This window comes from Ascaphus truei, chromosome 5, assembly GCF_040206685.1.
Source record: "Ascaphus truei isolate aAscTru1 chromosome 5, aAscTru1.hap1, whole genome shotgun sequence".
Taxonomy (NCBI): Eukaryota; Metazoa; Chordata; class Amphibia; order Anura; family Ascaphidae; genus Ascaphus; species Ascaphus truei.
Genome location: NC_134487.1, coordinates 28,894,046 through 28,918,649, shown reverse-complemented (window position 1 = coordinate 28,918,649; position 24,604 = coordinate 28,894,046). Strand labels below are relative to the sequence as shown.

General features: G+C 41.4%; 1 protein-coding gene across 1 annotated transcript in view; it reads right to left on the bottom strand.

Moving 5' to 3' along the window:
* The window catches only part of SEMA3D (semaphorin 3D), a 197,546-nt gene extending 173,703 nt beyond the window's left edge, over window positions 1–23,843 (bottom strand). Inside the window, exon 1 of the mRNA XM_075599553.1 lies at window positions 23,466–23,843. The gene's annotated coding sequence lies outside the window, so the exon portion shown is untranslated. The remainder of the gene's footprint in view (window positions 1–23,465) is intronic.
* Window positions 23,844–24,604: the final 761 nt, after the last annotated feature.

Genomic DNA, 24,604 nt, shown 5'->3' with positions numbered 1-24,604 from the left:
GAAGAGTTGAAAGCCCGAGGCGAAGCCGAGGGACTTTAATCCAGCCAGGGCATTATTGTCCAGTAATGCCCTGTTCTGAGGGGATTATTATTATAATAGGCTAAATGTAGGCTTATTTAATAAATAATAGACACTTTTGTATAGTTAAATAGATTTGTTTTATTAAAATAAAATGGTAAATACATGAAACCACCTCTATATACTCTTACACTGCAGATATCTATATCCACACACTGCGCCCCCTCTGTGTGCACACACACACACACACAGCAGCTCACACACAAACTGCTGCTACACACACACACACAAAACAGCACACCACACCACACACAACACAGTGCCTCTACACACACAGACACACACACTGGAGCTCTAGACATACAACACAGCACCTCCTCTACACTCACTACACAGCACCTCTACACACAGCAGCTCTACACACACACAAACTCTGCTGCTACACACACATACTACACCCATAAACACTGCTACTGACACACACACACACTGGAGCTCTATACAGACACACACACACACACACACACACACACACACACACACTAGCTCTATACACACACACACACACACACACACACATCAGCTCTACACTCACACAAACTGCTGCTACACATACAACAGCACAACACACACTGCAGCCACAATCAAAAATGGAACCACTTACTAAACTTTGCACTCTCCCCCCAGTTCTACACACAATACAACACAGCACCTATACTCCCCCCCACCCCCACACACACACAACACTGCACCTCTATACACAACACACTTACTTCTTTGCAGTCTCTCTCCCACCCCCCCCCCCCCCCAATTCAACTGAATCTGCTCAGGAAATCTCCGTCAGCTCGGGAGGGGAGGAGTCAAACCGTGGCTGATACATTTTGACCAATCCCCTGCCATTTCTCAGAGCTTTTACTTAATTCAAACCAATCCCCTGCCCTTTCTCAGCTGTTCTGAAAGCTGATTGGCTGGAAATAAACAGATTGAAAACTGCATTTTGCAAGCTGCTGAAATTCAGGGCATTACTGTGGATAATGCCTGGAATTTTAACCAATCAGAGAGCAGGGTTTTTAATAATGCCCTGAATTTTACTGCTTTAGCCTATAATGTTTTGTAAAATCAGTGATTATTTTTGTTGTTGTTGCAGTGTTTTCATTGTATTTAAAAAATATGTGTTTATTAGTGCTATTAATACAAACAATTGACACAGATTTGAATTTGGTGTTTATCGGTGCAACAGACTGTTACCATTTTTTTATCAGTTTTACCTAAAGTTTCAGTTGAAGTCAGCCCCCCACCCCTAGAGCTCTAATAAATAGAATGAATAATGTCATGCTGATGGAAAAGCACCCTACGCGTTTGGTCAGAAATACTTAATCAGGAACCCCTGATGAAGTCATTCGGACAAAACACGTAGGGTGCCATTTGTGTGTCTAATCGCCACATCGCTGAGCATGTACCATCGCTAGCACAGCAGCAACCGCGTGGAATCCCCTGCTGAGACGGAGATTGAGATTGTCTCAAAAACCGCCTGTTCCTAGCGTCGCTTGTGAGTGATCATTTTTACACCTGCCCAGTCCTATTAAATTGTTTTACTTTAATACACTAATGTCACCTCCTCTCCTGTCACTCAGGAAGTCAGCATGATGAGGGGGAAACCCCCATAGGATAGCCTGTCATTGTCTGTATCTTACTAGAACTTACGTGACAGGAAAGGTAGAAAGATATCTGGACCAGCCTTGGCTATAGGTGATGTATAGTATACATTTCCCTTTCCTGGGATACACCAACTTACATGTCATTTTTGTATAATTTAAGTAACTTAAACTATGATTCCTTTAAATAATGATTGTTCCCTAGCAGGAATGAATTATGTTTTTGTTTTAGTTTATGTTTTAGGGTATTACATTTCAGTGTGCCCTACTAACATGGGAGCTCTCTTTACAATGTATTTCCTTGCAGATATTGAAAGCTTTTTCTTGTGTAATATTGCGTCATTTTAACAAAGAGCGATTCATTTTGCCGGTGAAAGTGCAAATCATGTATTAGTTATAGATATTACATTGCAAAAGATTAAACATTTACTGTGGGTGGTTATGTACACACTTCACGGAATCATGTTATCTCACTCATTTAGATACTTACCAAGCAAAGCCACCCAAGAAAATAATGTAAATATCAGTATCCCTGCCATAATATCTAATGCTAGATTACAGAGAAATCATGCATGTAGTTTTCGAAACTCTAAGACTGGTGTGGCCAACGCCAGTCCTCAAGAGCTACTAACAGGTCAGGTTTTCAGGACATCCTTGCTTCAGCACAGGTGGCTCAATCAGTGGCTCAGTCAAAGGTGGATCCACTGATGGAGCCACCTCTGTTGAAGCAGGGATATCCTGAAAACCTGACCTGTTAGTACCTCTTGAGGAGTGGAGCTGGCCACCCCTGCTCTAAAACAACAGTAGATAAGCATACTCTCCCAGTGCACCTATTTAGCATGTGCATGACATGATTTGGGGTCCTGTAAGACCAGTAACTATTTGACAAAAGTGCCGTGTATGTAGGAAGCTGTATGGAGCGACTCATAGGAATAGCTTGGAAGTACCTCCATTCAATATGAGTAGAGGTACTACAGTGGTACATCTTTGTTTATGTGCAAAATGTTGGTGAGTCAGAGTAACGTCTCTTATTCCTCCTCTAGTTTCCCTGGATTTGCTACTTTCCCACCCCCAGCTATCACTTTTGAAGACTCTGTTTGAATTCCAGTATGCATTGAGGGAGGCCGGCATTAGGGCAAAGCGAACAAGGCGGTTGCCTTGGGCACTGCACCTTCGGGGGCCCCGTGCTCCCTCCCCCTGTCAGCGTCCGGATCCAAATTCCGCCCCACAGGAGAGAGTATACAGTTGGGGGGAACCGGCGCAAGTATGCACCACTGCCCCCTCCAAGTTAGGCACACGGAAAGTGGGGGAGGGTGTGTGTGTAGTAAGAGATGGTGGGTGAAAGTGGGGGAGGGTGTGTGTGTTGTAATAGATAGCGAGGGAGGTGGGGGAGAGTGTGTGTGTTAAAAGAGATAGAAGGGGGAAGTGGGGGAGGGTATATGTGTGTTTGGTAAGAGATAGCAAGGAGGATGTGTGTGTGTGTGTGTGTGTTTGTGGTAAGAGAAACTGGGGGTAGGTGGGGGAGGATGTGTGTGTTTGTGGTAAGAGATAGCAGGGGGAAGTGGGGGAGGATGTGTGTGTGTGTGTGTGGTAAGGTAAGAGAGGTGGGAAGTGGGGGAGAGTGTGTGTGTGTGTGTGTGTGGTAAGAAATAGCGGGGGAAGTGGCGGAGGATGTGTGTGTGTATGGTAAGAGATAGCAGGGGGAAGTGGGGTAGGGTGTCTGTGTGTGGTAAGAGACAGCAGGGGTGAGTGGGGTAGGTTGTGTGTGCGTGGTAAGAGGTAGTGGGGGGAGGTGTGTGTGGTAAGAGATAGCGGAAGGGGTAGGGGGAGGAGGGTGTGTATCTGTGTGTGGTAAGAGATAGTGGGGGGGAGGTGCATGTGTATGCCCGGGGAGGAGGGGGCTCTTACCTTATGCAGAGCAGCCTTCCTATCACACCATCACGTTATCATGACACCACAGGAGGGGGGCCCCCGGTGTGGGCATGCTGCCTTGGACCACAAGCGCCGACACCTGGATTTATACTCTCATTTTGTTCATGATATCTTGTAACAAACCAAATGTGTTATGGCGAAGTATATAAAATATATATACAAATGGGACTGACCCTTGAGAAGGTTTCACAGACACAGATGGGTGTAGAGGAAAATGTGCTGAAGTAATTATAGTAAAATGTGTGGGGCTGGATGCAGTAATGCTAAAGTATTAATCTGTTAATCCTTTGCTGTAACAAGTCAGAACAAGAGTTTATGTGCCACCTGAAAACTAGGTGCAATCTCCTCTGGCACATTGCAGAGGAGATGACAGATAAGGAAGCAGGCTTGTTTTTTTTTGTTGTTACGACAAAATTATGTGACCGCAGCAAGTTATGGAGATAAAAAAGGGCCCAAAATCAGACTATGTACTGTGTCATCTAAAGTGTACTGTAAATAAGGCTTGTTAACAGTTTACCTTGACATAAATCCACTTTTAAATAAGAAATATGTCATATACAATCAGGGGATGAAAACTCCCAGGAGCCTAAACATTTCCTGCTGGCGCCCGAGTTGCAGTGTGGATTAACCTGTCAGTCACCGCCGAGTTTGGCGTCAGCACATCCTATCATAATTTAAAGGGGCAAAGCACTGGGGAGGGGGGGGGGAGCTTGGCGCATGTCGGGGAGGGAGCAGATGAGCAGGGCTCCATGAATATGCCCAGCCTCCGCTTCCAGTGCAACTCAACTTATGGCAGCGGGAGAGGAGTCAGTGTGTGTGTGTGTCACAGATAGTGTGAGTATCTGTACACAAAACCACCGATGTAGGGGGAAAGGGTGACTGTCACACAACACCCCCCCACCCCCCCCCTTTTTTTTACCAAGTTTTGGCTTCTAAAAACTCAGAATGGCAGATACGTTTATTTATATTTTTGTCCACCCTGGGTATGTAAATAAAATGTACTGGTAATCTCCGAGATAGTAATACAAAAAAAAATATTGTGACCCCTAAACCGTTACACATTGATCACCGATTACTTGTACTTGATGCGTGTACTTGCCAAAAAGTTTGGATTCTGTATTGTGTTTCAGAAAGTCTGTAATATAATCTAATTCATATCCAATGGCAAGTAATTGACCAAGTTATTTATACCTACAGACCTATAACGTCATAAATAAGCATGGATTATACTATAATATTTTAGATCATAAACTTCTTTATTTCCGCAGTTCTTTACTGAAAGTTGTTATTACTTAATATCCTGTGGAAACAAAGCAAATGTTTAAAAGGAACTGACTATTCATGATTTTGAAAAGCATGGTTTTGGCATATTTGTAATTAGCAATAAAACAAAATTAATAGACTCTAAAGCCAATATTTACCAGGTGGTGCTAAAATGTAAAACCCCTTATTGCACCTTTAGGCTCTACCCATAATGTAACTACAGTTTTGCACTTAAAAAATGACTAAAGTAATCTGCAGCACATAATATGACAGTAGAAATACTATAATGCAAACTACATGAACTAATCAGCAAAATGTTAATCTCAGGTAGATTGGAATTTGAAATAATGTAAAAGGAAGAAACAGACATCAGCAATGTAGCCCCTGGAAAAATATGATGCTGACTTAACTTTGTCAGCCTTGTATCCATCAATCATATGAACTCCCAGAGTAGACACTAGAACATGAGATGGATGTTGTAGATGGAGAATAACCTGGCTTAAGTTGTCCTTTATATCAATTAAGCACAGCAAACATATTGCTAGAGACAGAGGGCTAATATTATGGTGTAACTGCTGCTGAACATTCTGTAGGCTGCACTCCATTATACATTGTACAGCAGCAACTACACTGCCATGGGCATGTTAAAGAGATATTATTATTCCCTATTAGGGACGCAGGGGACACTCATGTTCCTGGAAAGTTGGTGTCCCTTGATGGACTCAGGATGGGGTCCTGTTTACAAAGCATTCCCCCAGGAAACTGCCTGGTCCGGGTTAGCATTATAGATGTGCAAATTTATTGTTTAAGTGAAGATTGACCCTTTTTCTCAAACTTCAAAAAAAAAAAGGTAAAAATCTCTACACAGTTTGAAATACAGTATGGGTTTGGGAGAGAGCAGTAGAGAGTGTGAGAGATCCATATTTTAGGGTAGATTCCTCTGGGGAAAACATAAAATGTCAAATTTCGCTCTGACTTTATCAATTTCAACTGAAACTTTTAGGTTTAAAAGTTCAATTCAATGTTTTCCCATTTTCAAAAGTTTGATGGAAACATAGGGGAAACAAAACGGTCAAGTTTGGGCATCTCAAGTGAGCCTGCTCAGACAAAACTGCCCATGCTTGAACTGGATTTATTACCTACAAGAAGTCAGAGGTGTAGCAAGAATACAGGTACAGTACATCACCTGTTCTTACCTTTTATATATGTTAATTTGTCCATATTGTTTATTTTCCACTGAACCTTGCTTGTATTATTAAAATGGTTTTGTAAACTGTAAATCTAGCTATATTTCTACTTTCATATATTTACAGAATGGATGAGACTAGTTAATTACTATATTTTGTAAAACCACTAGACAACCGAAAATAAACACCAACGTGTACTTGAGTAACATATGTCAGGCTGTAAGCCACCCTTACTTACTTTTTGATACAGCTTGACAAGATCTGTACTTTACCCTTCAGAAGTTACATTATTGTCTAATCACCACATTACAGTAGCCCTGAAAGAACTAGATATCTAGGATCTGTTAGGGATTACATACCTGTAAAAATGATTGCTCTGCAGAAGCTGGTGCAATGGAACAGCCATTAAGATCTTATATTCTGGTTTCCAAAGATATATGTCGTTTTTTGTGTGCTGGTTCTGACACAAAAAAATGACAAATATGGCTGCGTACTACAAAAATGGCAATTGGAGTCACCAATAGAAAGCTGTAAGGTCTTCTCCCAGTGCCCATATTGCTCACCAAAGATTGCCAACTGGAACCCTATCGTGAACATGCTCACCGCTGTTGTACCTGGGGTTCCCTTGATCGCGAGACCTTCCCCCCCCTTATTCAGGTAAAAGTTGAAGAGTGAATGCTCCTGCTGCAATGTATTTGTAAATGAAGGCAGCAGTTTTTTTTAACCTTACTATCTCCTAAACCAGTGGCTTCCTGGACAAATGCCTAGTAGAGTCATATTGTAAACCTAAACAAATATATATTCTATTGATTTAAAGGTGTTGAAACATAAAAAACCCAAAACAGCTAAGAACCATGTGCTACAAAATCTGGGGAGGTGTGGGGGGGGGGAAGGGCGGGCGGGGGACTAACTATTATGGTCCAACAAAGATGGTAAAAAAAACCTGGCAATATAATTAACTTCCGTAGAAAGGGCCCATAAAGTGAGTGTCATTCATTTTATCTTGTGAAAAATATGTATGCTTCTCGCATGTTTTCACAATAGTGTAGGCCTTATTGCATCCTAGACCACACTGCCCATTTAAGCCCATTTCAGCGCAAAATGATCGCTGCCATTTTCTTTTTGAAATGTATGGGGTAATTCTTTAAGGTACAATATTGCAATGGGCACACCACACAAAAGTGGCACTTAAGCACCTAACTACTGCTACTACAATTTGTTTGCATGGCGCCAACTAATTCCACAGCGCTGTACAATATGGGAGAGAGGACAATAACATTGTGTGACCAAAGAATACATGTGTATGTCAAGACATACTGAGGCAATGGGAAGGAGGTCCCTGTCCCAAAATGTAAAATGATGCCCGTAATCTGTGTATCGTGGCACTTTGCTGCAATTAGTGTCATCTCATGATTTTAGGAGGCATTTGGGACGAGGTACTGTACATGACACATATTAGAATGAGCTATACAGTATCAAACTAAACACTACTATGAATCACTCTTTTTTTCTACATTGAAAATCCACCCGGTCTGAGGTCGCATAAACCTCCTTTTTAGCAATATTCCCAACATGTAAGACACTTGAACAACAAGTTTGTAATATATGATGCAGCAGGAAACATGAAACGTTGCAGTACATTAAAACAAATGTTCTCTGCATAAACCCCATGGACTGTTGGCAGAATAATAGCCTTGGCAATTAGCCAAATAAAGTGACATAATGTTGTGGTCAGATCCCATCAACCCCCTTCTTGGGCCACCTTTTTTGTTGATCGTTTCAGGTTTTGTCGGTTAGCACTTGGCAGGATTTACAAATTGCTTGGTAGGGCTTTGTTGTAGCTTAACTGATCGATTGGTAAGTGTTGGCTGGGCAGGTAAGTGGAGCCGTGGATTAGCCAGCGGTTAAAACAAATGACTAGGTGAGTTTGGATGGAAAATTTGCGATTATATAAAGAAAATCTGATTGCATCCTATTTGTTTACGTATTCTGAATAACTGTTAGTAGCAATTGAAATTCAATTCTCGTGTTCAAATGAAAAAAAAAAAATGATATATATAGTAGCACTAACCAGATATTCTTATATAGAAAAAGTTGAAAAAAATATTAATAAAAGATCAATAAATGGCAATAATTAAAGTGCAAGTGACTCATGCGCAATATAAATACCACATAAAACAGTTAAAAAATGTATCAAATATATTTCTTTCAATTTTTTTCGAACGCAACTCACCAAGAAATGTAATACTAGAGAGCGTGTAGGAACTTATGGAGGATGACCATCCCAGACTTATGACCAGGACCTCCAGTACCAAAAGAAAACATTTAAGGGAACGACGAGGAAGACCAGCAAAGGGCAGAAAACAGGAACAGGAGCAGGAAAGCTGGCTGGTGGGGTATTAGTGGCTGTTTGCAATGTTTTGTTTAAAAAGGAAGGTTTTTAATTCCTTTCTGAATGGAAGTAAAGCTACCTGATTTCTTAAAGCAGCAGGGAGCTTTTTCCAAATTCTTGGGTGCGGTTCTTGAAAAAGCTCTCCCTCCAGCTTTACCGGCCTTAAATTGGGGCTCAATCAGTTGAGGAGCGATGGCAGATCTGAGAGCCCGATTTCAAAGCAAAACGTGTTCTTTGTGAGAAAAATGTCCACAAACGTAAGTGTTCAGTAGGATTATTGCTATGGCGTTGTTTCGCAGCTTCTGACAGAATGAACCACATACAAAAAAGATCTACAAGAAAAGAATGAGAAGCCCACGCCACATAGCGTAAAATAGTAAAAAAATGTAATGATCCAGGAAAAAACCTTGAGTTAATGTGCACTCACAAGGATAATAGGTGTTCGAGCAATTCTCACGGCAGAACCAGGAACCACGAGACTGTATCTAAATTATCTGCACATTACCTCAAGGTTTTTACCTGTATCATTAAATTGTTCTGACTAGTTTACACTGTGTGGCATGCACTTCTCATTCTTTTATTATTATATATACATATACACACACACACACACACACACATATATTTATATATATATATATATATATATATATATATATATATATATATATATATAAAAATGTAAATACAACTGTATGCTCATCTGCATGTCTTAGGCAGGTCTGCAACCCCGCCTTTCACCATTATCACCCAGCACACAGCACTTCCACTGCAGCAAGGGATTCTGGGAAATGACATGCAAATGAACACACAGTGCCACTTTTTGCTTCAAAAACCATTTTTAACATGGTTCCCTATAGGCTTAAGTTTGCTGCATGGTCACAGCTTTGAGCACAGCCAGGGTTAAGGTGCATACCCAGAAAACCCACCCACAGACAGCTGTTTCGACCTTAATGGGTCTCATCAGTGTGGGGTTGCTTAACTGGGTATGTAAAGAAGCTAAAGAATGGAGCCTACCATAATACTGAGTTAAGGTGTGGTGAGTAAAAAAAAGTGACAAAAACCCTCCACAGCAAAGCAAATATGCAATGTAAATACAACTGTATGCTCATCTGCATGTCTTAGGCAGGTCTGCAACCCCGCCTTTCACCATTATCACCCAGCACACAGCACTTCCATATATATATATATATATATACATGTAGAGGTATCAGTACCGTGTTAGCCGAGCTTCAATAATCAAAAAATAAATAGATGATACCGTTCTGTGGCTAACGAAATGCTTTTATTTGTGCGAGCTTTCGAGATACACTGATCTCTTCTTCCGGCGATGTTACAATGAATGAAGCAAGCATATATATATATATATATATATATATATATATATATATATATATATATATATATATATACACACACACACACGTTTAGATGAGGGAATCCTAAACGTATATACAGTAAATTGTTGTTACTGTTTAGAACAAGGTATAAGAATACCATAGAGTATTTTGGGACAGATATCTTAAATAAAACAGGTAGCTCCGTTAATATTGGATACCATTCTTAGTGATGTTCCCTCTGGGCAGCTGTGCAAGTAGGAAAATGCATAATGTGTGAAATTAGCAACAAATGTCAAATCAACAGGATGTTACAGTGTTTATTTTGGCTGTGGCAACTATGATGCTACAGTGACATTTTTAGCACAGTCATTGTATTACAGTACATCTTCAGATTGCTCATAGATTTGATCAGGATAAGGATTAAAAAGTATATGGTTGTAATATGATGCATTGCACTCTTCGATTGATGGTCTAATATTTTATTTCCATGGACTCATTTGTACAACATTGTGTGTGTGTGTGTCAATCACTGTAGGTCTTACAGATTGCTACCCCCATTATCTGCCGTCCTTTTTGATTGTGCATCTCAGTAAAACAGGAATAAGTGGATGGCAAGAGGAAACTGGTGAGTGAACTTCCACAAACAATTAAGGCATATTCATTTATAATCAATAATAATATTGATATTACATTATATATCATTATGTATAATTTATTTATGTAAATATGATGTATCATTTAAAATCTGAAACTCATAATAAGTGGATTCTCCACATACTGAGGGAGTGTAGTATTGTCCTGCAAAGTGAATGCACCGATGAAGATTTTAAGAATAGCCATCTCAGCTATAACATTTGCCAAAAGTTTTCCTAGGAATTGCATACAATGATATAAATGCATGACTTGCTGATTTTTAACCACGTTTTCCTCTTTTGTATATTTAATTATTATGCATCTACATGATGTTATCTGTCCGTTAAAGCTTCATACCATATACCCGAACAACCATCAGTAGACTCAAGCCAAATCAATTGTCATCATATGTTCAATTACTGCCTTCATATATCAGCAGGAAAGTAAAACAATGCTGAACTGCCATTTACTATACTGAGTGTCTATTGGAAAATAAGTAGCATTAGCAGTATCTGAGCTACCTTCAGCTCTACTGGTGTCATTACGATTCTGCACAGATGCCATCTGGTGGCATAAATTATGCCATGGCTCCAGGGCTGCCGACGAGGGGGGAGAGCTAACCCAATGGCGGAGGGGAAATCGGCTCTCTGGTCGACCGCAGGCCAGTGTCCCCTTCCTCCTCCGGGCCCTGTAACAGCAGTTGTGGGCAAGCCCACTCCTCATAGCCTCCAGAATCACCCCTCTCATTGGTTAAGAGCGTGGCAGATAGGGAGGAGCATGGGACATTACCGGGTGCAGGATGCTCCATTATTGGGTGCCACGTACAGAACATGACAGGAGGCAGTGTTGGGGCAGCAGATATAAGGTACCGGCTCTGCTACCCCAGCTTCCCTCATGTTCCCTTCAGGCCCTCAACAAACCTGCTAGCTACTCTCTCAAGCCCCATACGTCTTCTGCTCCCTCCCCATGTATACCGCATGGCTACCTTCCCTCTCCCAGATAGCATCCATGGCCCAGCTGACTGTGGGGCCCAGTTTCTCAACTGCCCCAGATCCTTAACAACCCAGGCCCCTCCCCACCACTCCTCAACCTCCTGGTCAAAACACACCTTCCCCACCCCTTGCCTAGTCTGACACTCGCTACCCACTCCACAGCCATCTGGTCTGACACTCCTCAACGACTCCACAGCCACACATTCTGTCACCAACCACCTGGTCTGACACTCCCCACACGCTCCTCAGCCACTGGTCTAACACCCACCTCCCTGCTCCTCAGCAGCTTGGTTAGACCTCCCCCCTCACTCGTTTTGTCAGTCACCCGGTCAGATGCCCTCCCCCACTCCTCAGTCACCCGGTCAGATGCCCTCCCCCACTCCTCAGTCACCCTGTTCTCAAACTTCCAGAACTGATCACCCCAGTAAGTTGCTGGCTCTGGACCCAAATCAGTGCCTTTGTCCTAAATCCGGGTTAACCCGTCTACCGACCTGCATGGCTCTGCTAAATTGAAAAAGTGATCAATGCTTGAGATTATTACTTTATGGAGCCGATAAGGGGATATAGGTGTAACAGTGTTTCTCCCCCCCTTTCCTCTCCCCCCAATCGCAGATAGGGGCCATTACAGGGTGTGTGGTGCATCCGCGATGACTTTGGGACACAGGAACAGGCTTCTGGGGTGCATACCCCACATAATACTTAACAGTGCAGCGCATCCATCTGCTGTAGGCTCCAGGGATATGTTGATGATCTCTCACGTTAGAACTTGTACCTCTCCCCCCAGTTCGATCACACACCAGGCCGGAGGTATATTGCAAACAGGAACGGTTTATTACTACACACTTTGCAGTAACACAACAGCTACGCAACAGTCTTCTGCTGGATACAGTCTCCTTAGATCAGCTCTCACTGGAGATGGTCCCTACATCATCACTACAGGCCAAGGGCACCCTCAGCTATCCTATCTCTTCCCCACCTCCCTAGCTGAGGCAGAGGTATAGGTCCACACTCCCTCCTCCCCATAGGAAAGACCACATGAGTAGGCTCCAATATCAGGCTCCCAGTCATGTGACCTGCCTTCCTCAGAGGAATGGAACAACAACTGATGACCTCCATGTTGCCAAAGACAGAGATCATTACACTCTGCTCATATTACTCGACCTCTCTGCAGCATTTGACACCGTGGACCACCCTCTTCTCCTTCACATTCTCCATACTCTTGGTATTCGGAACAAAGCTCTATCCTGGATCTCATCCTACCTCTCCCATCGTACTTTCAGTGCCTCTTCTGCTAACACCTCCTCCTCTATTGATCTCTCTATGGTGGTACCCCAGGGCTCTGTCCTGGGACCTCTTCTCTTTTCTCTGTACACACTCTCTCTAGGTGACCTAATAACATCTTTTGGGTTTAAATATCACCTCTTTGCTGACGACACACAAATTTACTTTTCTACACCTTACACCTGCTGTACAAACCCAAGTTTCTGAATGTCTCTCTGCTATATCATCCTGGATGGCCCTCTGCCGACTTAAACTCAACATGGCTAAAACAGAACTCCTCATAATTCCTCCCAAACCTGGCTCTACTACCTCCTTCCACATTACTGTTGGAACTACGATCATTCACCCAGTAGCCCAAGCACGCTGCCTAGGGGTCACACTCGACTCCTCTCTCACTTTCGCCCCTCACATTCAAATTCGCTTTTTCCTCCGCAATATAACAAAGATACGCCCTTTCTTCTGTTGCTCGACTGCTAAAACTCTGACTCAAGCCCTCATTCTCTCCCGTCTTGATTACTGTAACCTCCTGCTGTCCGGCCTTCCTGCCTCTAACCTGTCTCCCCTACAATCTATCCTAAATGCTGATGCCAGAATCACTCTACTCTTTCCTAGATCTGTCTCAGCATCTCCCCTCATGAAATCCCTCTCCTGGCTTCCGATCAAATCCCGCATCTCACACTTCATTCTTCTCCTCACTTTTAAAGCTTTACACTCTTCTGCCCCTCCTTACATCTCAGCCCTAATTTATCATTATGCACCATCCAGACTCTTGCGTTCTTCTCAAGGATGTCTTCTTTCTACTCCCTTTGTATCTAAAGCCCTCTCCCGCCTTAAACCTTTTTCACTGACTGCCCCACACCTCTGGAATGCCCTTCCCCTCAGTACCCGACTAGCACCCTCTATATCAACCTTTAAGACCCACCTTAAGATACATTTGCTTAAAGAAGCATATGAATAGCACTGTGGATATTCTGAACACATGATACGTAAAGCTTGGCCCCCTGCAGACGCACTTACCAGAACTCCCTCCTACTGTCTCTGTACGTTCTCCCTACCTACCAATTAGACTGTAAGCTCCTCGGGGCAGGGACTCCTCTTCCTTAATGTTACTTTTATGTCTAGAGCACTTATTACCATGATCTGTTATTTATATTATCTGTTATTTATTTGAATACCACGTATATTACTACTGTGAAGCGCTATGTACATTAATGGCGCTATATAAATAAAGACATACAATACAATACAACTAACTTTAGGGCGGTCCTGCCCTTAAGTACAGCCAGAAGGCGGGCACCCCATTGTCAAAGCTACAACGATGTACCACCCCATGCTGTCACTCAAGAGCAGCACCAAAGGTGAAGGGAAAACCCCCATTATAACTACTGGCAAGGCCTGCTTATACCAGGACTTACTGCCAGGAGAAGCGCAGATTAGTAGTCAGGGGTGACCCTGCTACACTGTTTTATATTAACTAAGCAGTCTTCTTCCAGAAAACACCTTTCAGTGCTGGAAGACATTGACTTGAAAGGACTGTAAGTGGTCATGTGTGCGCAAATCTTTGGTGCTGCACTCCCCTGCTTACTCTCCCCCACTGCTCGCGCCCCCCTCTTACCTTTGTTCCAATGTCAAATGACACCACGGGGTCATGTGATGTCACATCACGTGACCCCGGGCGTGATATGATGCCGCATTGCCATGGCAACACGTCGCCCGAAGCCAAGGTAAGAGAATAACAGAGGGCTTGCGCTCTCCCCGGCATTTAATTTAAATGACTTTGGGAAGAATGCGGGGCCTATGTAACCACAGCACCCCCATGTAAAATCTCACGCCCCCCAGTTTGCGCACCCCTGTTCTAGCTCATGAGAGAAGGTGGCTCATGGCAGAATGCTGCTTAGTCAATATGGCTTATAGTTCTTTCTTTCAATTCTCTCAAGCTCTGTATAATGTCAAGTAACCAGAATTGTAGCATGTAGAGGAGAAGCCTATCAAACTGTTCACCAAAACTACTTGTGGTCTGGTGAGCTTTTAAAATGTATTCTCTTTGTGATCCCTCTTTCCCTTTGTGTCTCCGTGAGCTAATATGTCAGTTGATATCAATTCTGGAGCCTGCATAGACTGTTATTAATTTAAATCTTTTGAAGCTTCAATACTCCTCATGTGATATCTGTTTTCACTACTTGCATATACTGTAGGGTTTGGTTCTCTGTGCAGAGAAGAAAACCGGTACTTGGTTCATTAAGGTGATTGCAGACCAGAAACTGTCAATCTTTGAAAGTTGTGACACATTTTATTTTAACGAAAATATGAAAATAGAAAAATAAAGTATACATAGATCCTAGAGCCCACTTTTTAGATGTGAATCTCTCTTGCTTATTAGAATATATTTTTTTGTTACAGCTGTAATGTGTGATGTGTTCCATTGGCACATCTCCTATCATATAAAATGGATCACAAAATTACATTTTCTTGAAACTAAAACTAGAGGATCCTTTTTTTTACCTTTAAGCCAATCTGGGATAACATCTTTGTTGCTATGCTTGCCAAAAATGTGTAAGGCCGCGCTTTTAGTGCCGGTGACGACGACGCAACGTCACCCGAAAACAAATGCATTGCCGCCGCGGGCGCTTATAGTAAGCGCAACGGCGACAATGCGACGGAGTGACTGAGTGACGCCGCTGTCGCGAAAACTGGTAGCTGGCAAAATTTGATTTTTCAAGGGCTGTCGCCTCATGTGACGGCCCTTGAACCAATAAAATGGCCGGAAATCAGCGACGACGACGCCCGGCAAGATATAACTTTCGCCTGTGGCGACGGCGACTGGTGATGTCACCCGTGGTGTCGCCGTCGACGGTACGATAGGCGCGGCCTAAGTTTACTTATTATAGTAATTTTCTATTACTATATTTCAGTTTTACATGCTTTCATTCCCTAGTAACTAAATAGTCTATACAAAGAACAATTAAAGGGAGTACCAGATAACAAACTGAACTGTATGCTTCCTGAGTATTGCAGTAGAAATTACTTTTGTTATATAACCCCTTATTGCTGGAGGGAGTCCTCTCCAGCAGTAAATGTGTCAATTATATTTATGTTAAGAGCCTTATTATTTTGAACAATTGCTCTGCACATGCCATGTACATAATTGTTAACTTATCTTGCATGTCTCCAGTGTAATTGGTATCTCCACCTAGATTTTCAACTGTGTGCCTTCCATCCCATGCCAAAACCATTAAGTCGTTGTCCTTACGTTTTATACCCACTCATTTAAAGTCTTATCTGTCTTTCATGGACATCCCACTGTCTCCATTGCCTTTGTTTTATCTCTCTCCGGCATGAATCCCCTCTGGTCAGTCTCTCCTGTGTTCAAACTTATTCTTGTAGTATAATACAGAATAAATCAAATGATCCCTTGTAATCAACACATGTTCTGTGAAAAGGTTATGGATAGATTTAATAAATGCAACAATTACCCAGAGCTTAATATAAAATAAATAAATAGATATGTTTAATACAAAAAATGCCATTTGGGTTCATGTACAAAGGCAATGTTGGTGCCTGTTAGTGTTAGTGTATTTTGGTCTTCAATTCATTTTTGCCCCAAGTGCATAAGCTTGTGTTGTGATAAGTGTCAGAAGGAGGAGCATGGGTAACATGACGCGAGTGAGATGTACCAAATTGTGTGTCTGTGTGCATCACCTTTTCTCTCTTTAATCTGTATCATTCACTTAAAGATAAATGTAATATTTCCTTAGCAGTAAAAAAAATTCTTAAACATTAAAATATGTATGACATGAATTACGTAATTATAATTCAGCAACAATACGGTAAGGGAAACTACTATTAAGTTCTCCATGAAAAGGCATCACACATAGCAATAAAACTATACTTCTCCATAACCAACAGGGCTACTAGAGCACTGCCTCCCTTATTAATCAAAATATAGTAATTCAATTACTTGGCAGCAGAGTCCCTCCTTCCTATGAAAGAAATGTCAGCTATTTATTTCCATAACAAAAATTAAAAAAAAAAAATACAAGTAATATCACTCGAGTATTACAGGATATGGAAAAAATGTAGTAGGTTCAAAGCTTAAAACGGCTTATTGGAAGACAACAGTCCCAAAATCATCTTTTCAAAATAAAATATCAAAAGTAAAGGTCCCTTATTTACTAAGTGGTGCTATGCAACAAGACACTAACTGTGGAACACTTTACAGCCCAAGCATAACCATAAACAAGGGGGTTTATGGCATAGTATAGTACAACTAGTATATATGTGGTCCATTCTATTGAAGACAGATACAGTACATTCAGTTGAGTTCTATAGGAAGTTTTCAGGGGTTTGCAACCAGCGGTATTATCCTTAAAACAAGAGATTTTTGTAAAAGATTGCAAGGTCTGCTTTAGAATAACTCACATGTCCCAAATGGAAAATAAAACTACTGCCAAAGCCAAAAATGCAGTAAACATTCCTACACATTGGTATTTTTTACAGTGCTATTGGTATGTTACAATTGTGTTATTACTAAAGATTGCATCACATCACATGTTACATTTGGGTGTAATAATCTTGTACTGTTCAGTGCGAAACTTTATGGCCATTATTCCTATTTTCAAACAATGTAATATGTTACACCACATGACTTAGTCAGTCGTATATGTTCTACTTTATTCATTTTTGGCTGCTTGATTAAGAGATTAAATATACACCATATTCACAAAAAGGGGACCACATAAATTTTTCATCATATTTGATATATTTCTCGCTCAATCCCCATGAAAATTTGCACACTTGTAGGTCTGTTATGTAGATTAACACTATATATGAAGCACAATGTAGACAATTAACAGATGGTAATTAAAATGATGTAACTGTATTATGTCAACAAGTATCAGATTGTAAGGTTCGGGGAGCCACGCCACCCTCGGCGCACTCCCCGCTCACCCGCTCCGGTGGCAGTGCTCTCCCAAGACCAGCTCCTGCCTCCATGGGCCCCGCCGGTCCCTCCCGGTGGCCATCTTGCTTTAGGCACGCGCGTACCCGCACCAGACCCTTAAAGCCTTCCCTTCGCGAGGATGGGGGGCACGAACAACGCACACAGGGTCTATCCGAGGTAGCTCACCTAAGCCTTGTTACCCTACATCCTATCACAGCCTCGCTTTGCACACACCTCCACGCTGCAATTTTCCTATTGGACGCTCTCACCTACATATGCTCAGCTGTGCCACTAGTGCTTTGGCTGAGCATAGTTCTAGTTGCATTGAACTCCCCTCTTCTCTGCCTCCACTTTTTTGTCCTGTCTTGCCTTGCTGCTAACTTCCTGTGTACCGACCCAGCTTTCCACGACCATCCGCTCTTCTCCAAACCTGACCACGGCATCCGGACAAATGACCATTCTGCTCTCTCCAACCCTGACCTCGGCAAACGGACCATGACAACTCTACTCTTTCCAATCCTGGACCAGGCTAATAGTACCTGCAATGTTCCGTACCTCTCCTCCTCTGACCCCGGCAAGTATAACGACGACCCGTATCTCTCCAACCCCAACCCGGCTATTCCGACTTACTCTACACTCCAGACGCATCCCCGTGGCTATGGGTGGCATAATATCCTTTCCCACCTCAGCACCGTGGTCCCACCTTGTTTGTGGTGAGCACAGCGTGACACAGATACACTGGGACAGGTTCATGTTCATTAATCGACAAAATAGTTTTCCCTTTGTAGGGAATCTAATTTGAAACACTAAGATTACTATAAAGTTTGAGTTCAAAGGGCGGGTTCCAAATGCCGTCCTACTGCTGAAACACACTCTCGAAGATGAGAATGCCACTGTCCGATTAAATAATCGATACTTGTTGGTTCAGTTGCTCTCTCTCGTATACTATACATACTGTATTCATTTTTTCAGTCATCCTAGCGACCATCCTTTATCAGGAAACATTTTATGTGCACTTGATGAAGTCATCATGTCGTCACCAATTTCTAAGAACACCGGTTTTTCCCGATTATAAGGCAACATTTTTTTTCCCAATAAAGTTAAGTTGAAAAGTACATGCTCGCCTTATAAATCGGTCCCCACCCACTTTGCAAGCCAATCAACAGTTGGTTGTATGAGGTAAGAGGGTAAAACTGAGGAAGCTCCACCATGGGGCCTGAAAAAGCCATGTTGCTTGTGGCAGGAAGCTCAAATGGAGAGAGACAGACACAGAGACACTCAGAGAGAGATACAGAGAGAGACACTCAGAGAGTGATACAGAGTGAGAGAGAGACAGACACAGAGAGAGAGAGAGAGAGAGAGAGAGAGAGAGAGAGAGAGAGAGAGAAACAGAGAGAAAGAGAGAGACAGCACAGAGACAGCACAGAGACAGCACAGAGATAGACAGACAGAGAGAGAGACAGAGAAACAGAGACAGAGAGACAAACACAGAGAGAAACAGAGTGTTTTGTGTTTATATGTATGTGTGTGTGTAAACTTTTTTCTTTCCCGCTATTACTGAAATTAGGGGGTCACCTTATATTCAGGGTCGCCCTATAATCGGGAAAATATGGTATGTATAAGATTAGATTGCCAAATAATTCTTAAATGTAATAATCTACAGTACTGTGACAGACCTAGAATTACTCACATTTTCATTTAAATGTAGTGATTTTACTGCAAGATATGACAAAAAGTAAAAGGGATCCCATTCTTTCTGATCGCAGAGTACATAGGTATGTGTGGCGGAGTAGTTCATTAAGTATTATAATTCACAACAGTTGTAGGATTTACCAACATTTGAGTGCCCTTTTGAAATGTAGTAAAAGACTCAGCAATATGATGTCGTCTGCAATGACAGTAGAAGGTTCTAGGAAATTGTTTTGAACAGCTTTCTCAGAAATGTTTTTCTCAAAAGAATGAATCATATTTACCACAACAAAAGCACTATATTCTAAAATTGAATAGCAAATTAGACTGGTAAACTGCATATGTATTTGAAATTAAATGAACAATCTGTGCCCCACTAATTCCAGCCTAGAACACACAATAAATCTATTGAACATTAAAATCAATTAAGTGCTTTAGAGCATTAAAACATATAATAACCATAAACAATTTCAAAAGTTGACATGATCACTGCCAAGTGGGCATTCAAAGTTTTAAATGCCATTACTGTGTAAATCCCTACATTAGTAAAGGGATTAAATAAATGGTAGTATAAATAATACAAATTAACTAGCTCTATATTAAGATATACTAGGGACACTGTAGGGTTCAATTTTCCTATAGGGTCCAATAACCTTAGGAGATCTAGGAGTCAATTATGTATACTCTAATGTCCCGAAACGCTGCTTCGGAGTATATAGAATTTAGCTCTTAGACCAGCGGTGCGCAAACACCCTGTCTTCCCTACCTTTTCTCCTCGGTCGCGCCCCCCTCGCCTCTAATGGTGCGTCAAATGACGCTGCGTTGTCACGTGACCCGCGGCGTCATTTGATGTCACGTCTCTATGGCAACGGGCGTCATTTGACGCCGCATTGTCATAGAGACGTGTGACTGGAGTGGGTAAGTAAGTTTACAGAGGCCTCGCGCTCTCAGCGTGGGGCCTCTGTAAACAAGCCCCCCCCCCCCCCGAAAAGTCTTGCCCCCCCCCGGGGGGCACGCCCGCTAGTTTGCGCATAGCAAATAAAAATACCCCCTGTGAGCACATTCACATCTTGGCAGGGCACAAACCTGCCTTTCCCCATTATCCCTTAGACAGGGAATACTTCTTGCAGCTCTGCAACAGTTGACTTTGCGCACAGGACTGAATGTACAATGGTTTAATTTCCCTTGGCTGTACCACCAGTGATATTTTATTGACATATGGTATTCATAGTTATTCATATTCACGGTATTCATAAACATTTGCAGGCAAATTAGTTGCAGTGGTATTGCTTTTTTTTAAAGAGTCACCACTATGATTGTGCATTTTATGGTCTGAAACTGCTCTAGGGAGAGATGAAGACAGAGGAGGAACATTGACATGTGGATGACTTTCTTTATCTTACTAAATTCACTCCAAAGCTTCTGCAGACTTTTTTTCTCTAAACATTTCAAACTCAAATTTACGACACATACAAGTGTAAATTCTTCAGAAGTTAGTGCAAAATTCCACCACAAGGAACAATTGCTGTTTGTTAAGGCCGGTCGGTGTGTGAAGGCAGCATGAAGTATCACAGTATACTGACAGGGGCTGTAAAGATGCCCGTTCAAAATAGAAAAACAATATGATGTACCCCAAAAATGAAAGATGTGATGTAAGTTATTCCTAATACATTGAGAAATTATTGAAAATTCAATAGAAACAGTAACACCAAGTACTTCGTAACATGGACTTACACATGAGAAAATACCTTTTTAGACCACAAATGTTTCCAAAAGCAGAACTGTAGTTTAGCTGAAATGCAGGTGGGGGCTATTGCTACATACAGTATGGGGAAGAACACAATTACTAAATGCAACATCACTCACATGTACATGAAAGGAGGCCGCTCTGTTATATTTCAAATTACATGCATTGTTTAAAGTCAGGTATATATTACAGACAAGTCCACATTTGTCAACATGTTTCTTCAAATCACTAAAGGATAAATCATAGCATTTTGCTATTGCTTCATTCTATGAGTGTAAAAAGAGCTCTGCCATTATATCCACAGATGTCTCTTGGTTATAATGGGGGTATGCAGAGTTGGGGAGGTAAAGATCAGTGAGAAGTCACAGCAGCAGCTATAGGCTGCAAAAATTGTTCTTTTTGCAGATGGGAACTGCAGAGTAATGTAAATGTGTATGGTTTTAAATGAACCAACTAGTTATACAAATTAAAATGTCAAAACCTCTGCATCCTTCAGTATCCTCCTAAAATTCCATAACATGTTTGCACCCATTAAAGATGACTATGCGTTGCATTAAGGTGGATTGTAGCCAACCAGGAGCATGTCAGTTTTTAAAAAGTATTAAACAGTGACAGACATATAATATAATTGTCCTAGTGTAGATTTAATGTAGGTTGTGATACCTATCACTGGACTACAATGAGCAATCTTTGTTTATGAAATAACAGAGAATATCGTTTTTAACACCTCATAGGTCTTTTCTTCATGTGTAATGTAGCACATGGAAAGTCAGAGTGATGATATAAATCAGGCGCTAGAGTATGACATTACCATAATTTCCTCTTTGGACACATCAGTAATGATCCCCTAAGCTTTGATACCGGGTATCACAGCATGATCCCACGTTAACTGCCGATGGGGGGTGTTAGCAAAGCTCTGATAATGGTTATCAGAGCTCAATCGGCTTCAAGTGATATGGACTTGAATGGCATTTCATACCGATTATCGGACCTTTATGAATCCCCCCATTGACTTGAATGGCAGTTAACACGAGACTGCGGTGGAATACCCCGAAACAGAGGTCTGAGGTTAGTGAATCTTCCACTTCATATGTTTTCTTATGTATCCAAATACCTTTTTGACATACATTTGCCACTAAATTAGAAGTTATGAATCCCCTCTAACATGGTGATACCACAAAAACACTACAACTGACTTAAAAAAATGTAATTGAAAAGGGATGTTATCGGTACCCCCTCTTTCATACACATTTTATTTGCTCAAGACTTTTCATTTTGAAAATACAGCACTACAATAAGGGCTTTTTGCTGTCTAAAAGGACTCTGGGAAAGGTGTCACTTACACCTATCCACTCCACTAGTCTAGTTCTGTACAATATTTGAGAAAGTTGGCTGGTAATTTAGTGGAACTAACACACCAAAGTTACAGGAGGAGACTGTACAGCGAGTAGAAAAATGCTAAACTCAGGACTCAGCACAGAGTGAACAGCTACTGCCAGGAACTGGAGGAGACACAGTGCCAGCACCAATTCATTCAGGCTAGACATTTCGCAACAAGCACCAACTAAGTACTGTTTCAAATAAATACCCATAAAAATCTGCAGTGCAAAATACCATGGACAAATAATTAATGACTGTCACTTGATATCACGCCATGCAGTTTCCAATGCAATATCAATATACTTTGGCATCAAATGTCTTGACACATGCACCCCACACCTAGAACAGTCCACCGGAGACTCTCACTGCTGCCACCAGTCTAAGTTCTTTCAAAACTAAAGCTGTCTCACATTTAATCTGGTCTGTAACTGATATATACGCCTATAATATATAGTATCTTTAACTGTGCATGCAATGTCTTGTATATAATGTGCTATATAACCATTTTCACTTAATGTAACTGTGTATTTGTAACCATTTCTTTGTAAGCATGTATTTGTCATTTTAACTCTGTGCCCAGGACATACTTGAAAACGAGAGGTAACTCTCAATGTATTTCTTCCTGGTAAAACATTTTTATAACTAAATGGAATACAATAAAACTATATACAGTGCATTTAAACATACAGTAGCACAGCTTATAAAAGACATTGCTGTCACATTTACCAATTTAATTCATATTTAAACACTGCATCACATACAGTAATCTCACTGCTTTTTTGTGGTTTTGTAATGTGAAGCAGATCTGGATTTTACATATAACCTTTATGTCAAATAATGTGCATTATCAAACAAATCCTTAAGTACTAAATAATAATAATAATAAAAAAAGTACTGCATATAGAGTGCAGAGTATCTATATCTATTATAAAACACCCAATATTTGACATCAGCCAAGTGTAGTAATGCGAAACCCTTTCAGCCTCTCTAGTAAAGAAATGTAGAAAAACACTTTACCTATTATCTCTGCAGAAAACGAAGTGAGTTCCAGGGAGATGAAAGTTGTTTCTAGATAAGAAATCTGCCTGCAGTCATCCGGTCCACTTGCAAGAGATGATCAGCAGCACTAAATGAAGCAGTGTGTGTGCTATGGCATTACAGAAAGTGCAGTCACGCCTAATAAATCCACTCCAATATTTCCCAGAATGGAAGAAATACAATGAGAGTGGCTGCTTAGGTGCATTAAATAGAGCCTAGTCATTAGTCTCTGGTGAGTGCTGCACTGAGCGTCCTGTTCCTCTGCTGGTTGTGGATAATGTCAGCGCTTGGGCTGGAGTTCATCCCACTCATTCATCCACTTTGTCAACAAACTATAGCTCTCTGTGTATATCTGACTCCAATTACAGCCGTGCACTGTGCAGCAGTATGGGAGGAGTGAGGCACAAACCAGACATGCAGAACCCGTTAACACTGACTGCAAGTCAATCACTTGCTCCACTGGCAAAGCTTCAGATGACTTGGGCTTCATAACGCTAATAGCAGTTTACTGTAAAACCACATCATGAGAAATAGATGTAAAATGTAATACTTATTCATTGCATAGAAGAGGAGTCATTCTCTACCTTATTATTCAGTGGTATAGTACTTAAGCAGCATGATTCAATTGCTTTGGCACCCAAAAGGTTTGCCAAGAGTTAATGCTGTTAAGTGTCCTTTAAAAGTGATTTTATACTTAAGACTTTCACTGTCAGAGGGGTCAGCAACATACGCAGAGAAAGGGTTAATGTATACATTTAAATTGGTTTTAATGATTGAAATGTATTTGTAATGACAATGTGTGGAAAGTATTTGTAATTTATTTCTATTTCGAATATCATTAGACTAGTTCCTATTTAAATTCAGCCCTCAGTGCTAAACTGGCAATGAAGTGGTTATAATGTCATATTTTCCACGGGGAACCCCTTACGCTATAAATACCATGCCCTCTTGGTGAAAGCATCTGGTTAAGAAGAAGCACAACTGGGCTGTAAGAAGTGGTTGTAGATTTTACCATTAGCAGTGAAAGGGTTAAATTACCCCCTACACCATAAGAGAGATCTGCAATGCATTGCTTGAGATTGTGAACTCTTTGGCGCATGGGACTTCTCTGTCTAATA